This window comes from Heliangelus exortis, chromosome 8 (genome assembly GCF_036169615.1).
Source record: "Heliangelus exortis chromosome 8, bHelExo1.hap1, whole genome shotgun sequence".
NCBI lineage: Eukaryota > Metazoa > Chordata > Aves > Apodiformes > Trochilidae > Heliangelus > Heliangelus exortis.
This window is the reverse complement of record NC_092429.1, coordinates 4,151,478-4,174,420: the sequence shown is the minus strand read 5'-3', so window position 1 is coordinate 4,174,420 and position 22,943 is coordinate 4,151,478. Positions and strand designations below refer to the sequence as shown.

Sequence of the window (22,943 nt, the reverse complement as noted above, 5' to 3'; positions counted from 1 at the left end):
CATTCCCAAAGGAGATTGCTGCCTCCCAGAGCAAACCTTAAAAAAAAAAAAAATAGCAGCCCAGCAATTAGGAAGAGGGTTCTGGGGACTTGGATGAAGTGGCAGGGGAAGGAGCAGTCTGTCTGGATCAGTGTCACTGCTGAGGCTTTGTCTCAAAATCTAGATCCAAGTGACAGCCCAGGCAGATCAGACATTTATTGAAATATATGAATGAAGCAATCTTTTAAAAGGCAATTTTCATGTTAAACTATGAATAACGAACAGTAAAAGACAGTTCTTATTTGCATAATTAATGTTGCAGTTATTGATATTCCTTCAGAGGGTCACTAGCCTTTTTTTTCCTCAGTTAATTAATTAATAAAGCAACTCTTTGTAATCACTTCAATACTCAAAGGCATGTAAAATATCTGGTGGTTTTTTTATTATTTTTTTAATGTTGCAACTCCAGTGACACAACAATCATTTGCATAAATGTAAATGCTGACTGGGCCCATCTAACTCCTGCCTAGAAAGAAATCCTTTGAAGCCAACAGGAAAGAAATACCTAAAGTACAGAGAAATGTGGCAATATGGGCAAGATCACCTTGTGTCCTCATATCACAACTATCACATTTTCCTTAAAGAAATCTCAGCTTCCAGATAACATCCTGCTAATGAGGCAAATCTGTCCTCACTGAGCTGGAGACTGCTCTGAGGAGACAGAATAACTTAGGAAAGAAGAGATGTTTGTGGGGAAAAAACTAGAGAACTATTAGCAATCAGAAAGCTTTACACACTCAACATTTTGCAACGAATAAAAAACTTTCCCCCCCCCCCCCCCTTTTTTTTTTTAAATTTTTTTTTTCTTTTTTTTTTTTTTAATTATGAAACAAATAAATCTCCCAAACAGAAGCCTGACCATGCAAAATTCAACCAATCTACAAAATGCTGAAAAGAAGAGGTTAGAGCATTCAGGAAAACTTTTTCCTCCTCCCACTTCAGAGCCAGTACTGAGTGATCAGTACAATAAAGACTAAATAAAATCCTATGAAAACCTTGATGCACCAGTTAGTTTAAAAGTCACACAGCCTGTCTGCTGACCTCTTGTCTCCCAAGTCAATGGTTACAGCTTTTTGTCTGTAAATCTCAGCATTTGCCATTCATAATCTATCCAAAGCTCCACTGCAAAAAGCATTTTAGTGGCCTCTTTCATCAAGTCTCTCCTGAATGCTGGAAAATGACCACCAAATTTACCATTTTTATCATGTGTAATATTCTTACAACCACTGGTAACTTTTACTCCTCCCAGTACTGACCCTCTCTATCTACATCACCACCTTTTTCCTGCCAACCAAGCATCCTCAGGGGGATGTCCAGGATGCTCTCCTGAAGCAGAGCAACACAGTTCTCCAAATCCAAGTCTTTGTTGCTAAAATTTCACCTCAAATACATCTTTTTCTGGTGCAATTTCATGTAAGGGAAGAAAGGCATCGAAGACAAAGGTATCCAAGTTACTGACACCACTGACTAGATGATAACCAGAGTCTTATCACTGGTATTTCCTCATCAGAAAAGAGCCACTGTTACCAAGCATTTTGAGAGAGGTTTGGGTTTATTTCTGTTTTATAGAGTGCCCAGCACCACTGAGGGGAAAAAAAGGGAAGGACGGGCCAAATGCACCTCTGTGGGTTGAGGAATGGGATGGCAAGATAGATAAAAAAATACTATTTGTTTTATGCACTCATTTGCATCATACCAGCTGCTAAGACCTTGCAAATATTCCTGAAATCATTTGCAAGCTGTTTCCAGACTGTAAATCTCAAACCTGCTCTCCATGCAAGAGATGATAACAAAACGTGAAATTACCTAAAAACTGAAAGACATTTCACAGAAAATGGGAATAGATATTGCAAAAAAAAAAAACCCCACAACACATACCAGACTTGCATATTCTTTCTTTTTGTGTAATCCTTGTCCATAATCTTCCAGGGGACTATTTTGATCTCTCTCAGTAAGCATAACTCACAGTATTTTTAACTGCTGGGCTTGGCTGTGTATTCAGCTGCTCCTTCTAGCAAATGGCCTTCAAAGGAAGCAGGAGTAAGGAATGCAGCTGCTAAGTAGATTATGAATAAAACACTCAGGTATTCTTTTCTGTATTTCTCAGTAATTACTCACAGCCAAGGAACATAATAGAGATCTGCCTCTTCGGGGTCTCACTGCTGAAGGATCGATGTGCTGTGAACACAGGCACTACAGGACTTAATAGCAAGTCCTAAATGCCTCTTACAAGACAAGAGCCTCCTGGACAGCTTTCTCCTGGGCACTGGAGAGGCAGCTAAAGAGCTGCTATTAGTGTATATTTGTGTCTCTTTTTTTTTCTGTTAAAAATCATACTTAATAAACAGGAAGCACCTACAATGGACAGATACAAGGGAAGATAGAAATGAAATTCTGTGTTAACAAAGCTCGATTAAATCAAGTTAGCAATTTTATCTCCAGGGATGATAATTTGGCTTGCAGTGGTGGGCTAAATAATGCAGTTCAACACATTAAGAATAGATCTGTAGTCAGGCTGAATAGACTGTTAGCTCAGAAAAAAAAGGCAGGAGGGAAAATAAGTGCTGAAGCTGCTTGGTTCCCTGCCCACAACACACTTTCTTTTCTTGTTCATCTTCCAAAACTATCATGAGCACACATCCATTCACCATATCATGCACATTCTCTGGGAAAGAGACAAATTTCTGTCTTAATGGGTGTCCTCAAAAAACATTCATTCATCTGGATGCAGCATGTGTAGCATGCACAAACCATCCAGAAATCAGTGCCATTAAAAGTGGGGCTTCCCCTTTGCCAGGCAGTCCCTGCAATAGGAAAAGATGTTTTTATCATTTCAGACTGCAGGTATCTTCCCTTCCCCAGAGTGCACCCAGCAGCAAGCCTGGAAATCTCTGCTCTGTCCACCCTTTGGCTCTCTGTAGCTTCAGTTTCAGCCATCCAGATTTCCATGAGACAGTAAAAACTTTGTCTGTTGTCAGCACTGACAGCTTCTCTTAAAATAGTCTTTTTTTTTTTTTTTTTTTTTTTAATGTAACTCGTTTTCCATCAAACTTAGTGCCTACATTTCATGAAACTGTTTGAAAACCTCAGGATTTAGGTTAGAAAAGGAACATAAAATGTAGGCTGGGCTAGGCTAGAGCAGGCTTTCTAGGGAATATCCCTCTAAAGCAATCTCTTCATAGGTAAAGTGTCTGTCTTGCTGTAAAAGCAATGATTTTTGAGCACAGATTTTCAAAGGTCTCCAGAGGTTTAAAGTCTTAGAACGACCTCATTTCATTCAAAAGTATCTGCTGGCTTCCCCTGTATTTCATATTTGTATGAGTTCACATGAAATAAAAACTTGGGCAAAAGAAATTATGACATAACCATTAGCAAAAAATTTTGTTCAATTTTCTGTATCTTATAAACATCATCCCATGCTGTCATGTTTGCTGTATAACTTTTTTTTTTTTTTTACCATTTAAAAAGGACTTTTTTTTTTTTTTCAGATCGAAAAGAGCTCTTAAAGGTAAGAAAAAAGAATTACTGTGACTAAATGGACAAAGTTCAGCTGGGGGTGGGTGGGGAATGTAAAATGACATTATTTCTGTTGCATCAGCATGGGCAATGAAAACATGAATGTATCTGTTCTTATCTCAGGCAGACCTATGGATATTTTCAAAGCAAGGACTAATATTCAACCAATGCTTTCACTCCCATTTTCACTCTAATTGAGTTATAATTTGTACTCCAAAAAGGATCCAATTCCCACATATTCATACTACCTGCCCTGTTCCAAAGAGACAGGATTTATTTGCTGGCTGAGTGGTATCCCAGCTCAAACATTGTCACTGAGTTAAAGACACCACGAATACACTTCAAAACCTGCACCTGTATATACTAACAAGAAAGACACCACAGTATTTTTAACACCCTGCATTTTAATCCTTTATCTAACTTATTTTGTGATGGAAAACTATTTTAACTCATCCCTGTGACCTCTGCATTCACTGATGACTGTTCAGTGCCTCAGTTAAAAAAAAACCCACAACAAAACAACCACAAAACAACCATTCTCATTTTCTTCACACACACTCCTCCTCGAAGAAATAAATCAGTATCTTGACTGATTGAAACACTTGAGCTGCCAGTCACTTGGCTTGGTCCCTTTTGCTGCCTCACACCAGGCTGCAGGAACTGGAGAGATGCAGAGCAGTGATTAAATTGCAATGGGGAGCACTGAGAGCAATAACTAAGTGAGTGGTTATAAACAAATAACACAGTTCTTCATAATTCAGTAAAGCCCATTATTTGTTTTGTGTGTGCTTCTGAAAGCCTGAAGTAGCAGTGCTTTTTCTTACTAATGCAGTAACATTACTGCTTAATGGGGGAAAGCACAGGAGAGCAATATATGCCCTACAAATAAAAGCCAAATGTGCAAGCTTAACAATACAAGTTTATCTTCCTTATGAATTACCTAGGCAGTGCTTTTATTGTATGAGATCCATTGTTTCCCCACCTGCAAATTACTTCCTGAAGCTCCTAAGTGTAACAGGAGAAATGTACTTTTCAGTCTTACTCTCTAAAAAAAAAAAAACAACAAAACCCAAACCCAACCCACAATAAATCAGTGGGAAAAGGTGAGTTTGAGCTGGCAACAAGGCTGAGGTATTTCAAGTATGCAGTCACAGTCTCCCTTTACCACTAAAGGTTTGGGAGCAGAGAGATGAAAGGATTTAAGTGTAAATTATACAAGGATAGTACAATTCTGGAGTATTACCATGCATGTGAGGGATTATTAAAGATCAGGTAGGATTTTTCCAGCCTTACTTCAGACACCTCCAGGGAAACAAATTCTTCCATGCTATGTAGGAGATAAAGAACAACCTGAGTATATTAAAAGGCTCACAGATATAATTCCATGAACTACAAGCTTTCTTTGTAACTCAGACACTTTAAAGTGCACAACACTTCTATCACAGGCCTTGTATTTCATGTTTGTCAAGTCTGACATTTCTGCTTCCTGACTCAGTATTTGCATGGCTTGGATCCTCTAGTAAGGGCCCAAGAAGAGTAATAATATTTTCACTCATACATCATTCCTCCCCCTAAATTCCAAGAGCACATCCCAAACCCATTTACCTAAGCAAAAGGTTTCCTATATGTAAAGGCACCTAAAAATCCATCATTTTCCTGGCTACAAAAGACAGAGGTGGAGGTACCATTAGGTGCTCCTGAAAACTGAAGTCAATACTGGTATTCCATGGCAGAAAACACATTTATTATTATATTCTCTCTCATGACATACCAAGTGCTTAGAAAACTCCAGTAAGCTACATTTGAACAACCACAGCACAGTTTGGGAGCCTTAGAGCTGCAAATCATAAACAAAAAGGGAAGGCATCTGAATCTATCCAAGGGCTGTGACTCCACTTAGAGCATTCCTTCCCCTTCAGAAGTTCTCCAGCACTTCCCAAGTGTAGGAAATCATCAAGCTGGATTCATTTTCTGAGCTTCTCCCATTTCAAATCCTCTTCTCACCAATACCCAGAGTCCAGCATGGTTTAAATTCTGCTCTCCCCAGTTTACAGCACCCCACAGGACTCTTGGTACCAATAACCTCACAGCAGTCACCAGTGGAACACATGCTCTCCAAAAAATTCCCTGTAATGTGCTGGTAAGAAAAATGTAGATTTTCCTCCAGTTGTCTGCCTGAACCAAGCAGACACAAAAAGCCCCTTAATGAGTACACAATCTGTGCTTCCCACTACCTCTTAAATCTTTGGTCTCAAGGTCACATACTTCACTGAAAAGTTGGAGCAATTTATTTATTTATGACCAGTAACATGGCTAAATAATTCCCTTCAAATAAGTCACCCATGGACATTTTCTCCACTGAAAGCTAGGAGAGGAAGCATCCCCTCTTATTAAGGTTTCCTGGCACTTCCCACTGGATGAGTCTCTTTTCACTTGCTTGCAGCCTCACCAGACTTTTAACTGCTCAGGCTGTGATTTTACACATCACATGTGTGTGCTTCAGGGTGATTTTCAGGACAAGAGGGAAGAGGAGGAAGTTGAATCACTTCCAAGATTTAGACTGTAGGATATAGGACGTTCTGACCATGTTAAATAATTATGAACTTACATTTGAGAAGTTTTCTGAGTTTTAATATTGGGAGTAGGATTTGGTCTTTAAGTCACGGATTTTTTTTTTCTTGCCAATCCTAAAAAAGCCCACAAAAGTATAAAGTGACAGAAGTACAGTGACTTCTCCTTTATGCTAAGATCTCCCTACACTGTTACCTCTCTTGCATCCTCCAGAAGAAACTAAAATGTACATCCCCATTCTTACAAACACTGTACCACAAAATGGGATATCCCTGTAGTTACTGCTCCAAACTGCAATGCCACAAAGGCTGGAACCAAGAAGTTCATCTTTCCTTTAAGGTACCCAGCAAGCTGCTGGGTTTGAATGAAGAAGGTGGAAGGATCAGATGAGAGAAGAGACAAATAGAGTCTGAGGTAAAAACTCAGAACTGCAAACAAGAACTGAAAGAGTTCAAGGGTTGGACTTGATGATCTCTGAGGTCCCTTCCAACCCAGCCAATCCTGTGATTCTATGAGAAGGATTTGTGATTGCATTGAGTAACTGAGAACCTGGGAGTCAAGAGACAAAAATAGGACTTCTATTTATTTTTCATGTTAAAGTCAAGATCATCATCCTGCTGCTACTGCTGTTTCTCTCATTGTATATTGTAAGCTGATTTTTAAATACTTCACTTCATTAGACAGATTTTCTCAGATGACATACATTAGGGCACAGGGCTCATGATATTCTCACTTCCTTTCCCTATAACCCATTTCACTAGTTCTACACTTCATCAATTTAAAGATTATTGCTAATATATAACATTTAAACTCCTTCACAAGAGAAAAAAAGCCCAATATCTAATTAGAAAGCTATGATGGCCATTCTGGAAAGCAGAGTTACATTTCCTACCCACATCTGATACATATGAAAGCCCTGAACTCAGAAGCAAATGCAGAGCTTACAGGCCTAAAGGTTTCTGAGCAGAGCAAGAGGGTTTTTTATGGCTCACTTGGGTACAATGAAAAACTGGATCCTCAGGGCACAGAATCCCTGTCTGAGATTTACAGCTACACAACACTATAAAGGATTAAACAAGAGCATGGGAACATCTGTTTTTCCACAGCATAAAACCAAAGGCAAGTAACATTTTTTAATGTTCAACATAACACATTCCTACACAGCACTGAATCAAGAGTATATGAAGATTCTGTAATGGCAGAAAGAACACCTCTGACTGACTTAAGACCAGAAAAGTTAACTGCTCACATCTAGTTAACATCAGAAAAGCTTTTTCTACCCAAACCTTTGTGATGAAACCTGACAACAATCTTTCAAACATCAACAAGTGCCAGAAAATCATGCAAGAACAACAAAAAAAGATTTACCAGGAACTGTTTTACAGATCTTTCCAAACATATGCAAACACATCCTCAAAATAAGCAGGATGCTTTTCTGGCATGTGCTAAGAATTCTTCTACAGGCTGTAGTGGTGTCTTAAAGCATCAGTAATCGATCAGAATTATCAAAGGAGAGGATTCAGAGTTATTACATCGGGTTTTTTGAATGGTAGAAATGTGTAAACCTTTGTAGTACAGAAAGACTGAGCTGTTAAAAAGAGGATACATAATATATTCATCCACACACTCTCTCCTCAGACTTTGCCCAGCAGTTAAAACCTTTGAAAATACCAGCAACTAAAAGGTAACCCATTCCAGTTTATTAATAGCCCATTAGACTGTTTCACAGGTTCCTGGTTAAATAGACAATTATTCAGTGAGGAGAGAGGGAGGCCCTGAGTATAACAAATTGTACTTTTAACAGCAACTCTTTCTTTTCTGTCCTCTCATGCTTTCCTAAGCTGTTTTACCCACTGTATTTTTTGAAATAATATTTGGTACCTTGTAGCACAGCTCCTAAGGCTTACAGATTAATTGTAACAGGTTTCTTCACCTTAAAAAAAGGAAGCCTTGGCCATGTGAGATTGGAGGTGGAAGGGCCAGTAAGATTTGTTTTCTGGTTGCCAAAACTCTAAGAGTTTCTCTTCCTGAGTGTGATATATTGTTATGGAACTGTAAGGCAGCCCCCAGTAGTGATCCCTACTTTCCCAGAAAAGCTTTTCTAAATCTATCACACACATTACATCTTTTCCCTAAGCTTTAAAATAATCCTTAATGAAATGGAGCAAACAAACATCCCTGATCCATCCAGGCAAAGCAGCTCATACCACAACCAGACTCCTACACTCACTCATCAGTTCTCCTGGGCTTGTTCAGTCCCTCAGACCTCCTCCTGGCTGTACTAACTCATTTACACAGCATTTACTCCTCAGAGCAAGTGACCTTAACTCCTTCAGCCCCAGGCTCTTTCCAGAGCTGCTGCAGCAGGGTGAAGAAGTTTCCCTCTCACATCACCCCACAGAGATGCAATCAGAATCACCCCAAGTTATTGCTGTCACCTCACCAAAACTTTACCAAAAACATCTTTACGTCACCAAAACATCTCACCAGGATTTTGCATTTAAAGGCACTTTGTTAAAAAGCAGTGTTGGGTGAGCTCTGCTCCAGGTTGCAAGGCACTTCAGTCACATATGTCTATTTCTCAGGCTTTTATTATAATAAAGAATAAATGCAATAGATGAATATTTAGAGCTTCACTCTTCTGCAGGCATCATCCTTATAAATTGTTCTCCTATTAATTAGCTACTTGATCTCAGGATATCAGATAAAACACAAAAACCCCACATGGTTCTCAGCACTGCTCAGTAACATATGTATTTGTCACCCATGTCTATTTCTCAGGCTTTTATTATAATAAAGAATAAATGCAATAGATGAATATTTAGAACTTTACTCTTCTACAGGCATCATCCTTATAGATTGTTCTATCAATTAGCTACTTGATCTCAGGATACCAGATAAAACACAAAAACCCCACATGGTTCTCAGCACTGCTCTGTAAGATATGTATTTGTCTTCTGAGAAAAGCTTCTCTTAAAGTGCTGTTATTAAGTGGTAACCACTGGAACTGCCCTCTAGACATCACCTCCCATACTTCCAAGCCAGACAAGATTTTCCTCAGCTAATGGACACCTGAACACACAACTCATTCCATTTACCACTCTGCTCTCCCCAGCAAAGCCAGTGCAGCCAACTTCCTCCAGGAAAGTTGGAACAATTAGGATTCTCCTAAGGATTTAACAATATTAATTTGATCTATCACTATGTCTTCATACCTGCATCTTACCTCATGCAGAGATACTAAAATGATGAAGACAGACTCCAGCAACGTATCAGCTGGGACCAAATCCCATATAACAACTTCTGTAACTCTAGGCTTAACTTTTTCATATTTTATTTATGTTAAAACTAGAAAGCTATTATGAAGTACTTTTATTCTTGTTTATTATAACTTAATCTTAAGTTGCTTGTTTTGGGTTTTTTTGTTTTTTTAAACTAATACATGAAATATTCATGTCTGAAATGGAGAGGAATCCTTAGAGATCCTGGTTCCAGTCTGATTTTTCTGGTATGGATACACATACCAGTGTATGTGTATTTTTGGATACACAACAGTAACCCTACACTGATCCCCTGAATGGATTTTTTGGAGAAGAAAACATATGTACTCTAATTTCTCACACATTAGAACAATTCCTGGTGGTTTCCTGATGCCCATTTCTCTGAGCAAACTAAACCCTAGACAATCTTGGCAAAATCTAATGTTAGTCACGCTCATTAAAAAATAAGTTATCATTCAACATTACTTTAATAAATAACCACTGTGAAGCAAGCAGACAGAACAGTGTAATCCACAAAATAAGGGGAAAAAAACCAAAACTCAGAGATAGCCTTCACTCCAGACATTACCATTGATATTACAACTGCTTTACTCATTGCCCATATGCAAACTATGCACAAAATTAACACTGAACTCAAGAGAAATCAAGGCAATTTAGTCTTGTGTTAGGTGATCCCCAAAACAAATGGTATTCACCTGGACTATTTTCCCTCTGTACTGTATTCCCATCTCCACCAAAAATTCCCCTTAAAAACACTGTAAAACCACTGCTGAGCAGACCCAGCCCCCCAGGATGTTCACAGGTCATTTGCAATATGTTCTTTGAACTCAAGATGTTCTTTGCACTAAAGAGCAGAGTTGGTTCTCTGCAGAGGCTTGAGCATTATTTCCAAGTTTGATGCACATGATCCTCACCCCTGGACTTCTGCTGGCTGGAAAAAACAAGGCAACTTGAGTTCAGTGCCTGAAAATAGGATTCTTTCTCAATTAAATTTCAGTTGTCTGGGCATCTTGTACAAGCTAACCAGGCTTCCTCTACAAAGAGCAGGGAGCATAAAGAGGATTTCATGTCCTCTCCAGGCTCATCCTGCACTGAAATCCAGGAACTGGAGCTGGGCACAGTGGGATTCACTCAATAACAATTCTCACTTTTCTTTGAGGTTCTGCATGCACCAAAATCAATTAGCATTTGCTGCAAACGTAACATAGCAACAGTGGACAAGCCCTCATTTGATGTAAATCAGTGTAGTTCTTATTTGAAAGAACTTCACCAAATTTCATCAGCTGTAACTCTCACAGAGTGCTTCTGAATAGCTCACTGTATCATGAGGGAGGTAAGAAACATAAAATTTGAGTGCCAGGAACAGTAAGTGGTCAATTCAATTTGTTTTTCTCTTTAGGACTTCTCAAACATTTTATTTCTCTTGTTTCCAGAGGAAGAAAAATGAGGCTGAATATATGAAAACTGTCACACAGGGATGGTGGCTGAAAAACTGTCCTGAAGCCACGATCTGAGATGTGATTGCTTTGGGCAGCCACCAAAACCACACACATTCATAAAATTGTCTTTATTAAACTCACTGACATTTTTTTCACTGGTTTTAAATTTGAGAAAGCTGCCAACATGCTGTGTGAAGTAGCATTTCCTGTTGATTTGTTTTGTGCTGGTTATATCACAATTAAAAATGGGAATCTTTATTGCAATCAGCTGCCAGGTGGTTTAAAACAATAAACAGGAGCAACAATGTTTTCAAATGGTACTGACAGTGTTACTGTGGCACATCAACCAAATTTAATAATATCTGCACATTCAGGGAAGAAAATCCTAGCAGGGGAAAATATTCATTATGTTAAAAAAGGGGGGGAAATCTCCACCTGCTGCAAGACCCTTAATATTAGTGGTTTATATATATATATATATATATATATTTATATATTTATATATATATATATAACATAATATATATATATTAGAGGCTGCTACAGATAAGACAGGAACACCTAATGGGTCATCTAATGTTCCCATTATGAGGTTTGAATTTGCCAATATGCCTCAGAGCTTGAAGAAAAGTGACACAAAAGGAGCAGTAAAACTAACTTAACTGTGTACTTTGTTACCTAAAGAAATCAAAAGGAAAATTGAAATATTAATAAAATAGTCACTCCATTGGTTGTTGATGAGCCAAATAGCAGTACAATGGCAAGAATATCAGCTGGACTGCAATAAAGCTTAAAAGTATTTTGCTTTTTTTATGTTTTTCTGATCAGCCTTATGCTTGGCTTAATCATGTAGCTAGTGGGAAACTCCAAGCCTGAATCCTCCTGGCAAAAATTGGGGAAAACAGCTCCTACATCACCATAGCCACAAGCAAAATATGATGTTAATTATTTGATTGCTAAAGGTTATACAATGAGATTTAAAAAAAAAGAGATAAAACTAAATTCTTCACACTAACAACCTGTTAAAAACAGCCACCATTCTAAATGCAAAGTTTTTCTTTCCTCCCATCAATACTGACAGATTACATTGAAAGAAAATTAAAGGAAAGGCATTAATTCAATAAGGGGAGAATTCAAGTGACCTGCTACCTGTTAATCTGGCAAAAAGCACTTGTCAGTTGAGCTGCTGTGGCCAATCTCCAGCCAGGGACTGACAGGTCCTGGAAATGCTGTCAAATTCCTAACACACTGTCTGCTTCTGCATGAGACCTGCAGCCTGCTGCCTTGGATCTCTTCAGCCTGGCTTCAGCTCAGGAACTACTTGAGGCACCTGAATAAATCCAATGAAGATTAAATAAGTTGAACTGCTCTTTTTTCTTTGCTGTTTCAACATAGTTTATGAAGAGCTCTGCCTCAAGTAACTAGGAAGAGAAACAAAGCTTTTTTTTTTTTTTTTGGTATGCTGTGCAGGGAGAACTCATATAGTATATTATAAATTATTTTTATAATCCTCTAGGTTGAGAAATTACCAATATTCTGCCTGCTCTTCTCTAAGTAACCAATCTGTCAGTAGGTTAGAAGAGAATTCTGCAAAAGAGAAGTGAGAAATGTGTAGTGCACCTCCAGCAACTCAAGTTCTGTTTCCATACAAGCATATTTAAAGTCTCTACATGTCAAGACTCCAAATGGGAAGCTACAAAATAATCTCATTTAAACACTTCAGTTGATTGATAAAGTTATGTTTGGTAGGTATAACTAAGCCATATGTTTAATAACCTACTTTATGCTGTGCATCAGTGAGCCAACTTTTAACCAGCAGCAGTTGTATGAGTACAAGTATGAAACCAGATGACCAGATACAATAAAAAAAGACATTTTCCCATGACTTGTGATACTGCAGAATACCCTGCAACTATGAAACTTCTTGCATTTACTGGAAGGCAAAAATTTCAAATAATTTAGTACTGTTTAAAAGTTATACCAACTTATATGTTTAGAATGTTTATTTTTTCCATTAAAAAAAAAATAAATATTTTTAATTTTGGTAGTGGATCATCTTCAGACTGTGGATTTCTTCCTAGCTAAATATGTTGTGAATCTTAACAACAGCCAGAAGAGCAAAACTGCAGCAAAGTGACACTGTGGGAATTAGGAAAGAATCTCTTGAAATACATATTTTGAGTATCATCTACATGTGCTAAGAACACTATATGGTAGATTACTCTGTTCCCTCTCATCTTGACCACACATAGCCCAAGAAAAGTGTAACTTATTCTACAGCTGGAAAAAAAGTAGGACCTTTCTTATTTTGCAGAAACTTAAACCAAGAAGAGCCTCTCAATAACCATCAAAGCTGTGACCTTGCTGATCCCTCACCCATTCCTCAAGGGGTGCTTATGGAACTGTCCTAAAATAGAAAGTGGAGAAGAAAACAACCTCTCACTGGAAAGCCAAAAAGTTTTAAATGCTACATTTTAAAAGAGAAAAGTAAAAAAACAAAACAAAAAAACCACCAAAAACTAAAACCCACCAAACCAACCAAGCAACACAACTCTTATCAAGAGATTTAAGCCAAGACTCCCCTTAATGACACTGAAGAAGCAGAAGCAAAGAACATTTTTCAGGTAACTGTTGCTATAGTCTTGAATTTCTGCAGAGCCACAGCTTTCCTGGAACCCAAGAATAAAACCGTGCAAAGGTTTAAAAAGTTCTTTTCCAAAACATGATCATACAGCTTTGTAAGCTTCACAGTGTATCTTGGGACCTACCCCAGATAGACTGATGGGTCCCCTTACCTAGAGAATGACACTAAAAAAGGGATTTGCGTGCCAGGAATTGCTTTAAGGAGACAGCCACGGTGCTTGGATGCTAATCAGCTCCCAATTAGCTTCAAAGCACGCTGGCCCCAACAAATACCTTCAGAGCTACTTCTCATCAGCAAGGCTGCAAAGACAAAACGCAACAATCAGCAGAGCAAAGCACACCGACCACACCATTCCCATCGCACTGATGACATGGAAATTTATCCTGCTTTTTGCTCCAGAAGGCATTTTGGGAAGAACTCAGCTCCACCTTGACTAATAACGGGAGGGCTTTATTGGAGGGCTCAATCAGCCTTAGTACTAAACAATAATCCCATGCAGGTGTGGATGATTCTGGCAGCTTTAGGATTGCATCTTGATTGTCTGCTTTTTCACGAATGTCCTCTAAATTTAATTTTCTGGTAACTGCCCACCGAGGGAAAAAAAACCTCCTAAAACCACGGGGACGTTGCCTAACATCTAAATCTGAAGTTTTTGCAAGACAGCAATATGCCTGCTAGAAGCAAACAAACCAGCAAGCACAGATGCATGATAGGATTATTTGATTCAATACAATATAAATTAGGTCAGACTCCTCTGTGGAGAATTCTGTGTCAAGAACTAGGTGGTCCACTAAATTTCCATTCATTTGCCTTCAGGCTTGGGGAATTGCAAAGACTCTCAAGAAACTGCTGTTCTTCCACCCACAAGAGTAATCACTATTTGGGGGACAGGGGGCAGAATCTCTCAGTGTAACCACTTGACAATATCTAGAGACCTGAGAAATCTTTATATAATCAAAAGAGCAGCTAATGAATCTATGCATATATATAACACATACATATATCCATACAAAGAGGGAGAAAAATTCAATATAGAAAAAAAAGCAAATGGTTTTGTGTAGTTAGGTATTAGATTTCCCAATTTTTTTACATTGTACATATCCTTAAGTAACAATTTATTCATCTTCATTACACTGACAGTAATGTAATGGCAGGACATGCACTTTCTGTAGAATTATGAGCTGGAAACTATGCCCTGAGTGTGCTCCCAGCAGGCTCCTCCTGCTCAGGAACACTTCATTTTTAAAAGCTTACCCACAGTTATCATCCTTTCTTATTCCATCAACAACAAGAGGAACTCTTCACACCTCAACTCTTCACACACAGAAGACCATGCCAGCTACTCCACATATCTAAGAAGAGGTCTGGGTCAGAGCAAGGGGGTTGCTCCTGTGAAGGGCTCTGGGTAGGACCTGTTCTGAGTCTGATGAGCCACACCTGGGATAGCTGGAGACATGAGAGCCAACAGCCACACAGACACAGCTGGTACCACCTTCATCCTAACTCCTCAGAAAGAAAAAATCCACAGGTGGTTAGGAGACAAAGCTAAATCTTCAAAATGGTTCACATCTCAAAATCATAGAATCATAGAATGGGCTGGGTTGGAAGGGACCTCAGAGATCATCAAGTCCAACCCTTGATCCACTCCTGCTGCAGTTCCCAGCCCATGGCACTGAGTGCCACATCCAGGCTCTTTTGAAATATCTCCAGGGATGGAGAATCCACCCCTTCCCTGGGCAGCCCATTCCAATGTCTGATCACCCTCTCAGTAAAGAAATTCTTTCTAAAAAATAGATGCACCACTGGAAATGAGCTGAGTAGACTCCACTCTATGCAGGATTTGTGTGTGTTAATGAACCACTGAAAACAAAGGTGGTTAATTCCACTATATCCGTTTTTAGCCAAGTTCATACAATGTTTGTTGTGGCTTCTTGCAAAGGGAAGAAGGCGAAGTTTCATGCTGCAAAGTTAAAATCAACAAACTCTCCTTATACTTGTAACACCCAAAAATGTGTGTGATGGCTGTGCAAGGTAAGGTTGCACACAACAATATGGTGAGCTCTTCCGTAACTCCCAATATTGGGTTTAATCATTTTTTTCCAAGTTGAAACACTCCTACTGCCTTTAAACACAATGGAAGATTGATTCATTGATGCAATTTCTTCACCACCACCATGAAATGTAACTTTGCTGGAGCTGGACTGGGCAAAACCTAGTGGTAAGGGCAAAATACAGAGTTGCAGGTTCTCTGTGTGACAAGTTAGAGCAGGAAGATGAAACTGTTTAAATCTGATTAATTACTTGGTTTAGAAGATATGCTTTGCATTCTACTGTACCAAAATACTCATAATAAAAGAGTGCAGCTGATGAAGTCAAGCACTGCCTTACAGAGGGAGGCAAATCTGCAGAACAGCACTTGAGGTTCAGATTAGTAAAATCCTAATGAGTATCTACTCTAATACCCATGTAATTGTGTGGAATGCATTTGCAAGTGGTACAATTGAAAAAAAAAATTAAAAATAAAAGAAAAAAAGAATAAACCACTGGCACAACTGAAGTCCAGACTGTGTTTTTAGTGTCAACTGAAGAGACTCCAGCAGCAACCTGGAAGAATGAAGACTGCCTCAAGAAAGGAAGAACTGCAATAAAAATTTCCACTTCTTCCCCACACCACAATATGTTGCAAGTACCAATGTCACCATACTCAGCTACATCATTTCTGCCCCAGACATCACAACTGGTTCCATATTTTACCCAGTGATTGTTTTCTCAGAAGTGCCCACCTCTCCCTGTACAAGGAGCTGGACCCCCAGCACACGCTCCTGAAAGACTTTTTAATAATTATATACAAAAATAATTATATACAAAAATAATTATATACAAAAATAATTATATACAAAAATAATTATATACAAAAATAATTATATACAAAAATAATTATATACAAAAATGATGCAGCACTACATGTTGCAAAACTTTCCACTTCCTTTTGAGCCAGCACCTGGCATCTCTGCATCTCCTACCCAAAAAACCAGGATAGTACATGAGTTATTTACCACACAAATCCACCAGGCATATACCTGCTTTAAAGACTCGGGGAGTACTGTAAGGATGGAGCCACAGAAGGCAAGCACTGCTGAAATATCAAACAAGTAATAACATTCCTTTAATCCCAAGTAATTGGCTGAGCAAACGTATTGTGATACAGCAACTCCGATTAATTTTGCAAGAATGCTTGGGTAGTGTTTATAAAAATCAAGTCATTACCTTGACTAAACATTGACTTGGCCAGTTAACTTTAACCATCAAGACCTTGACTAAATATTGACTGGGAAAGTTAATTTGAACTAGAAAGTCTAGACAACCTTGGTCCTCTTTACTAGTATTTGCCATCACTTGAAAATGTAAACACAAGAGTAAAAGCAGAGATTCTGCCCACTAACCAATATTTAGCAGAGTAGCCTGGCTGCTGCTAAATTCAACACAACCATCCTGCAAAATCTGAAACCCAAGATACTTCAAAGAAAATAGGCCTGCTATGGAGTAGAGGGAAAGGTCAGTCTTCTTGTGTTTTGTTGAGCAAGAACCTCTCAAAAGTATTAAAAGAGAATCACAAGGTTCATGGCTTTAAATTATTTTCATACATATATGCAGGGCTCTTCCAAGGTATATTTAAAAACTATGCCTTGCCCAGAGAACAAAGCAGGCCAGGACAATGTGTCCATTCTGGTACCTTCCTTTTGAAAGCCTAGTAGCATCTACTTCAAGTCTACATCCTCCACTACTGGTGTCACTTCATCATGTGAGGCCACGGGTCAAAGGACATACAGGGGGTCTTTCACTAGCTGAGCTTAAAAAAAAAAAAAATAAAGAAAATCAATTTCAATCCTCCTAAGATGAAACCACTGATGTGTGCAGTCACTGAAGTCCCAAAGGTAATCCTACAAGAAAACATGATGGTGTCCTCCATCACTGTGCTGAGACACACTTAAAGTGCAGCAAAATTACCTATAAGGCATAGTCTAAGATCAACGTCTATAATCCAAATACTCTGAGTTATAAATCTGAACTTACAGAGCAATATGAAAAGCCAATTTTAAAAGTGTAATGACATTAAGTGGTAATGACAATGGGAAAATGTATCTCATGTTCTGGAAGGCTTCAAATATGTGGTTAAAGAAATAAACAACAACTGAGAACCCAGCTCTAATTTCACCTACAGTTTCATTTTCAGAGTTTGAAAGCACCTTTTAGCTTTGTGCCTTCATTCCTTTTTTTTAATATATCATCTGCCTTTATAGCACCCGATGAAAAAATAGCTTAAGAGCAAACACAAGATATAAATCTCAGATATGAGTAGAAAAATCAAACCAAGCAGTGAAAACTTGCTCTTGTGTTATTTTTGAGTATATTAGTGAGGAACAGAGTGATACTGGCATTAGAAGGGGGTGAGGGTGGAGATGGAAAGAACAATAAAACAATACAGTCATCAGGAGTTTAACACAGCACCGTGTCTTGCAACAGAAACATACTGTGAAACAGCTTGCAAGATAAGCTTCATCAACGATAAGTAATTTTTATTCCGTTTGAGTGGCTGAAAACAATAAACATGATTAAACGTTTCAGACATGCATTCAGAATTTAGACAAATGGCAAAGAGTTCCAAGGACTTCGCTTTTTAAACTGCTTTGAGGAAAGACCCAAACGTTAGCTTCACCGGTTTGAAATGTACAATAAAACAGAAGTTCATAGGGAAATTTAAAACTTCCCATTCAGCTGCAAGCTCCGTGACTGTCCAAACCAGAACCGAGCTTTGTTCTTTTACTGTTCAGCTGAATAGTGGCCCCAGTTCCCTACCTCACTACTTGCCATTCATACAGGCATTTCAAATGGTCATGAATCTGAGCTCCCGTGGCGTGAAAACACCCTGCAGAACACAAAAGAAAGAGGTGGCTCTGGCTCCCGGAGAGTTTACAGCCCCGGACCGTGTCTTGCCAGTCCTGGTAGGATCTGTCACGAGTGTCCTGTCCCGGGCTGGCAGCCAACCCGTGCGGGCACCTTCCCACAGACCCAGGAGCAACGCGTTTGGAACTTTAATTAATTCAAGCCTGTCTGTGTGCGTGTTGTTGATTTTTCCAAAAGAAAAGCCGTGCAACGGAGGTACAGGAACCCAAAGCACCCCACAAAGTAACTGTTCACTTTACACCCACTTCCTTCATCCCACGCTGCTGGAAAGGAGGGAAGGAACCCTGGAATCTCCTCCCCCAGGACCAGGCAGCGGCTCCCACTGAGGATCCCAGACCCGGGCACCCCACGCCGAGGAGCTGGGGCAGGGGAACTCCTGTGTCCGCCCTCGGGCCAGAGCCCCTCGGTTCCCGGCGCCATTTCCCCGCCGCTCCTCAGCGCGGCGTCCCCCGCCCCTGCTCCACCTTCCCGGGAACGGCGCATCCCGATCCGCCTCGGGGCTCCCTGCCCGGGTCCGGGCTCTGACAGGCAGCGGGGGGAGACTCCCCCCCTTACACCCCAACGCAGGGGCACAGCCGACACCGAATGGGTGCTTCCAGCTGGCAGGCGGCAGCAGCTGAAGCGACTGAAAGCAGAGCGGCAGCACCCCCAGACCCATTCCCGGCAGCAGCCCCGGGAGCCCCCCTGGCACGGCGGGGGTTAAGCTGCTCTCACGGGAAGATAGCCAGGGGGGTCACGGTGCTGGAAATCCCCCGCTCACACAGCGTCTCTAGAGCCCTCTTGGCTTTTTTTTTTTTTTTTTTTTTTTTTTTTTTTTTTTTTTTTTTGTCTCTTGCTCTCCCCTCCAAGGGACGGTGCGTACCGGCTGGTGGGGTCTAGAGGAGCCGCCTCTGCCCCACGACTCGGCTGGGAGAGGGAAAGCCGCGCACCCGGCTCCTCTCCCAAGTTCCCGTGACTCGCTGGAGATTTCAACCCTTTCCCTCCTCCGGGTGACGGGAGTGGGAGAAGCTAGAAGGACGGGCAAAGCCCCCCAAAGCTCCCCCCCCCCCAAAAAAAAAAAAAAAAAAAAAAGAAAACCCCAAAAACCTAACCACCCCAACTTCCAACAGAGAGCAGCTGCCCTCCTGTGCCCGCGGCGGGGAGCGGAGCTCTCCCCTCACACCGCGCATCCCCACACACCATCACCGGGACACCCCCTTCGCTCCCCCTCCCGTCCCTCTCATCCCTAGGACGGACACACACACACCCCGGCCACGGAAGGGAGAAGGGATCCGGCGCTCTTACCTGCCCCAGCGAGCCCTCTCCTCCTCGCATTCCTCTGCTCCCCATCGTGGGCGCAGCAGCTGCTGTTATTCCTTAGGATACACATGGCTCGTCCATGCTGGGGGAGAGCCGCCTTCCCGCGCTGCCTGCCCTCTCCGGCCTCCGCCAGTGCGGCGCTGAGGCCAGAGGGAGGGGAAAAGGGGGAGGTGTGTGGCGGAGGAAAGCTGCTGAGGAGGGGGTCGGTCTCCTCCTCCTCCTCCTCCTCCTGCTCTCCCAGGGCTGGGGGGTCTCGCCGCCGTTGGTGCAGCTGGGCAGGGAGAAAGGGGGGGTGGAGGGTGGCCGGGGCGGGAAGGATGGGCTGTGTGTGTGTGTTTGTGTGTGTGTGTAGGACGGGATGTGTGTATGTGTGTGTATGTAGAACGGGATGTGTGTGTGTGTGTGTGTGTGTGTAGGACGACGTCCCCAACCTGTCACTCGCCTCCGGGGCAGCCCCCCCTGTGTGAAGGAGCTGCTGGCAGCTCCGCCGCCGGACTCCCCCCCCTACAGCCGCCCGGCTCTCGCATCACCGCGTTCCAATCCGGCGGTGTCGGGCAAAGGGGTTTCCCCGTGGGGCAGGGGGTGGAGGGAGGGCGGTCGATCAGTCAGTCTGCCCCTGCCCACGCGTGAAACACGGCCAAGGAGCTGCGAACCCGGCCTCCCCCTTTCCCCGCCCCGGCTCCTCCTCAGAGCCGCGGGGTTCCGGGCCGTGGCCGGGCTGCCCCCCTCGGGAGGTGGTGAGGAGGAGGCCGGGGGAGGGAGGTTGGGAGGCCCCGCCGTCACACCGCTACTACTGTGGTGTTTTTCTCATGGCTTCTCTCAGTCACCCATGAAAATTTAATGAGGCATTTAGGGCTGTTACCTTCAGAGTCAATGGAGGGAGCATATTTAGCCTAATGCACTTGCTGCCGAGCCAATAGGTCTATTGCAGGCAGATCAGAAGTCATGGAGAGACTCTCCTCTCCACACAAAATTCACGACCCATTAAACTTATTCCGCGGTAACAGCTTCTTTACAAACGGAGACCCGGAGAAAACAGAACCTGTCATGCACTTCCTGACAGGATTTACATACAGAAGAGAAGTACATTGGCGAGGTTATTGCTATTTCACCAGCGTTAGCTCCAATCAAGGCATAAAAGCAGCTCTGCTCCAGCTAACTGAGGTAAAGGACTAAAGGAAAAGTCTCTTTTTTGCAGCCTCGAGGTAGATCTGATTCACCTCCTGGGGCTGAATGGCAGAGACAAGGGCTCAAACCATTACAGAGTCTCCAGTCTGATCAGAAATTACAAGCAAGACATTGTGTTATGCCAGGCACACAAATATCTCACTGCAGCTCTGCGAGATGACAGTCAAGGAGTGACCACCAAGATGCTCACAAGGTACAAAGATGTCTACAGGTTATTTTACCTCCAGCTGAACCAGTGTGTAACAGGGCAGGGAGTGCCCATCCAAGAGTGGAGGGAAAGGCTGAGCAAACAGACTGACCAAAAGTGTGTGCAGATATCTGGTAACATTCTCAATTTTTCTTCAATTTCATCTTCCTCTGTCCATAGCACACCAGGTATTAAGCATAAAAGATAAAGTAATCTAATAACCTTTGTAACATAACCAAAATGTACGTTAAAAGGCATAGTGCATTTACAGAAGTACTTGATGGAATGGAGATTTTTACTATAGACCTGTTTTCTTCAATTTCAGTTATTACAGAAATGAAAGGCAGGATTACCAATCGAACCCACTTATTCCAATGTAGACATAAAAAAAAAAAAAAAAAAGTCCTAGTCGTAAACCTAATTGCAGCACTATTTCCTTTTGGTGAGAATTTTGCTGTCTTAAAAAGACAAAGAACTTATAAAATAACAGAAGTCATGAAGAAATGTTAGACAGCATCCTCTAGATGACACGAAGCAATACTTGTCTGTAAGTATAAAGTCCAATAAAACGTTGGTGCTCCTTAGTTCCCCAAATGCTTTTTTTTTTTTTTTTTTTTTTTTTTTTGGTGAGGGGAGACAGTAAATTAACTGCTCTATACCCTTACCCACTACACTACAAAATAACATTACATTTACCATGTTGCTGGCCTCCCCCAAATCCTACAGCTTACTGGAAAAGTGCTAGTGTTGACTGAGAAGGAACTCTAAGTGTAAACTTCATTCCCATTTCTGAAATTGATGGATGCAAATCATACTTGCTAGCAATATTTTTTAAATATAAAAGACTGTACTAGCTCACAGCTTGTAATATGAATGCAAATGAACGTGTAATTATACTATGCAATTTTCTACTATTAAAAAAACCCTATGAAAATAGAACAGACCTGAAGAGCAATATGAGCTGCAGTTCTTCATTGTGTTCCTTCATTATGCAGGAGTTGCCATAAGCAATCTGCTCCTTTTCCATGTAAAGTACTTTTTTTAGGCCATAACTTTGCAACACAAATTCTCACGTGAGAACATTTATATGGTCACAGTTCCTCTTCTCTAGTGAAAAAAATGCCCAAGATGCAAACAAGCAAGGAATATGGTGTGAGGATCAGCCTCCTTTTGTCTTTATCTGTAAAACTTATTTAAACTCAACATTCCTGGATTCTCCCTTCTGATGATGTACTATATCATCACAGAGGAAGTGATAAACAATTAAGAGTTAGATCTTAAGATTTAAATGCAAGTCAAAGGTATAATTTCTACTAACCACTCACCAGCTGGAGAAGCTGAAGCTATGAAGTAGTTCTCTCAACTCCTTTTCCAATGTGTTGAATATTTACCTCTCCAGCACTCAGTCCCTTAGTACTGAGTAAAACAACTGAAGGGAAACTAGCATTATCCTCTTAGTTTTTTATGAGGTTTGAGGTAACAGGACAATTGTCACAAACTGGTTAAATGTTCTGGCACCCCTTAGTTGAGTTAGGGATGAATTCAATGTGCCAACCCAGAGCACTAAATAAATTGTTTAAAGAATTGCCTCAAAACAACATTAAAATATCTGATACCTGCACGCCTGGATTTTAAGTAACTTGTTATACTACCCAATTTACACCAAGAGCTGCAGTTGCTAGTGAAGTGTTATAAGAAGTACCTCCCAGAGGAAAAAAAAATGTTTATCTGGAAAAAATTTGCAGGAAAATTACTGACAGTGAACTCACTGATAGTCCAGTCAAGTTTTCTGAGTCCCTACGAAAAGGGCAGTC

General features: G+C 40.9%; 1 protein-coding gene across 5 annotated transcripts in view; it reads right to left on the bottom strand.

Moving 5' to 3' along the window:
- The window catches only part of DAB1 (DAB adaptor protein 1), a 425,811-nt gene that overhangs the window by 125,722 nt on the left and 277,146 nt on the right, over positions 1–22,943 (bottom strand). For 3 of the 5 annotated variants that reach the window (XM_071750032.1, XM_071750039.1, XM_071750031.1), the window contains exon 1: positions 19,740–19,984. The exons of 1 other annotated variant lie outside the window; for it this stretch is intronic. The gene's annotated coding sequence lies outside the window, so the exon portion shown is untranslated. Of the gene's footprint in view, positions 1–19,739; positions 19,985–22,943 lie in introns of those variants that run through there. One more of the 5 variants, XM_071750041.1, reaches the window with a different exon arrangement.